Raw genomic sequence first — 3299 nt, 5'->3', positions numbered from 1 at the left:
GGAGCCTGCTTTCTCCTCTCTCTCTCTCTCTCTGCCTGCCTCTCTGCCTACTTGTGATCTCTCTCTGTCAAATATGTAAATAAAATCTTTTAAAAAAATGGGCTCAAGATAGGAACAGACATTTCTTCAAAGAAGATATACAGATGGCTAATAAACACATAAAAATGCTGAACATCACATGGAATCAAGGAAATAAAAATCAAAACCACAATGGGATACTACCTCACACTGGTCAGAATCACTCATATTAAAAACAGATGACAGACAAGTGCATTCCTTAATCCCCATCACCTATTTAACCCATTCTCCTCACCCACCTCCCCTCTGGTGAGTATCATTTTGTTCTCTACAGCTAAGAGCATATTTTTTGGTTTGCCTCCCTTCTCTTTTTCTCCCCTCTGCTCATTTGTTTTGTTTCTTAAATTCCACATATAGGTCAAATCATATATTTGTATTTTTCTGACTTATTTGTGTCACTTAGCATAATACCCAGCAGCTCCATTCATGTCATTGCATTGTAAGACTTCATGCATGTTTTAGAATTAAATTGTATAGAAACATTTCCAGATCTAGCAAGACACTAAAAATGGTAGATGTTTTAAAATCAACTCTTGTGACATATTGATCATGCGATATGGGTTGGTGTTCCCTTAGAAATTATAATTGTTACCTCAAAATAACAAAACAGTAATCTAATTTTCTACTTAAATAATCCACTCCTGGGGCACTTGCATGGCTCACTCAGTTAAGCATCTATCTTCAACACAGGTTATATCCCAGGGCCCTGTGTTCAAGCACCACATAGGGCTCCCTGCTCAGTGGGGAGCCTGCTTCTCCCCCTGGTGCTCCACCTGTTTGTGCTCTCTAGCTCTGTCAAATAAATAAATAAAATCTTTAAAAATAAAAGTTAAAAAAACCACTCCTTAAATTATCTAACTTAAAATATCTAGGTTGTTAAATTTATCCCCTAAAGTAATAATTTAATAAAAATAAACTGAACTAAAAACAAACAAAACCGGAGCTAATAATTTTGATTATTTCTTCCTCTTGTAATAATCTAATGAATGTTCTCCATAGTTTGCAAATATGAGTATCTTATTTATAAGAAGGTAAATAAATAATACAAAACTTTTTTTTTTCATCTTTGACACATCGTGACTATTTATTTCACCACATATATAAAATAAGACTAAGTACAAAGTAAATTGGGGACTAAAACTTAAGAACCAGAGATGATGGTTTTTCCCATTCTTTAAACATATTTCATATCATATTTGAAAGCATAAATGAAAATTCATATTGAACATGAAATAGACATTTATGTAATAATATAAGTATGATAGATGGGAAAAATTACCTGGGAATCTGGGCAATATGCCTAGACCAGAGAAACCACTTTTTGAAAGAAGAGTAACAGAATTTCTGTGAACTCAAAGCTTCTGCATAAAACGTCATCCGAATTGGATTGATTCTCTCTAAGAGGTAATAAGCCCGTGAGTCAACAGTGGGGTTACTAGAAAGGTAGCTACACAAAATACTTTCGGCTATAATTTAATTATATTCACATTCAACTTAAAAAGTCCCCTTTCTAAAAAAAAAAAAAAAGGCCCCTTCTCATAAGACACGTTTTGTTTTGTTTCTTTTTTCCCTAATGAATCACTTCTCAGTATAAATCTCTGCTTTCTTTTTTTTTTGTTTATGCATTATTTTTTTTCCAAGTTATTTATTTTCAGAAAAACAGTATTCATTATTTTTTTCACCACACCCAGTGCTCCATGCAAGCTGTGCCCTCTATAATACCCACCACCTGTTACCCCAACCTCCCACCCCCTCGCCACTTCAAATCCCTCAGATTGTTTTTCAGTGTCCATAGTCTCTCATGGTTCATCTCCCCTTCCAATTTACCCAAAAGCACATACCCTCCCCAATGTCCATAACCCTACCCCCCTTCTCCCAACCCCCCTCCCCCCAGCAACCCACAGTTTGTTTCGTGAGATTAAGAGTCACTTATGGTTTGTCTCCCTCCCTATCCCATCTTGTTTCATGGATTCTTCTCCTACCCACTTAAGCCCCCATGTTGCATCACCACTCCCTCATATCAGGGAGATCATATGATAGTTGTCTTTCTCCACTTGACTTATTTCGCTAAGCATGATACGCTCTAGTTCCATCCATGTTGTCGCAAATGGCAAGATTTCGTTTCTTTTGATGGCTGCATAGTATTCCATTGCGTATATATACCACATCTTCTTGATCCATTCATCTGTTGATGGACATCTAGGTTCTTTCCATAGTTTGGCTATTGTGGACATTGCTGCTATAAACATTCGGGTGCACGTGCCCCTTTGGATCACTACGTTTGTATCTTTAGGGTAAATTCCCAGTAGTGCAATTGCTGGGTCATAGGGCAGTTCTATTTTCAACATTTTGAGGAACTTCCATGCTGTTTTCCAGAGTGGTTGCACCAGCTTGCATTCCCACCAACAGTGTAGGAGGGTTCCCCTTTCTCCGCATCCTCACAAGCATCTGTCATTTCCTGACTTGTTGATTTTAGCCATTCTGACTGGTGTGAGGTGATATCTCATTGTGGTTTTGATTTGTATTTCCCTGATGCCGAGTGATATGGAGCACTTTTTCATGTGTCTGTTGGCCATCTGGATGTCTTCTTTGCAGAAACGTCTGTTCATGTCCTCTGCCCATTTCTTGATTGGATTATTTGTTCTTTGGGTGTTGAGTTTGTTAAGTTCTTTATAGATTTTGGACACTAGTCCTTTATCTGATATGTCGTTTGCAAATATCTTCTCCCATTCTGTCTGTTGTCTTTTGGTTTTGTTAACTGTTTCCTTTGCTGTGCAAAATCTTTTAATTTTGATGAAATCCCAAAAGTTCATTTTTGCCCTTGCTTCCCTTGCCTTTGGCGATGTTCCTAGGAAGATGTTGCTGTGGCTGAGGTCGAAGAGGTTGCTGCCTGTGTTCTCCTCAAGGATTTTGATGGATTCCTTTCTCACATTGAGGTCCTTAATCCATTTTGAATCTATTTTTGTGTGTGGTGTAAGGAAATGGTCCAATTTCATTTTTCTGCACGTGGCTGTCCAATTTTCCCAACACCATTTATTGAAGAGGCTGTCTTTTTTCCATTGGACATTCTTTCATGCTTTGTCGAAGATTAGTTGACCATAGAGTTGAGGGTCTATTTCTGGGCTCTCTATTCTGTTCCATTGGTCTATGTGTCTGTTTTTGTGCCAGTACCATGCTGTCTTGATGATGACAGCTTTGTAATAGAGCTTGAAGTCCGGAAT

Source organism: Neovison vison, chromosome 6 (assembly GCF_020171115.1).
Source record: "Neovison vison isolate M4711 chromosome 6, ASM_NN_V1, whole genome shotgun sequence".
Lineage (NCBI taxonomy): Eukaryota > Metazoa > Chordata > Mammalia > Carnivora > Mustelidae > Neogale > Neogale vison.
This window is presented reverse-complemented; position numbering follows the sequence as displayed.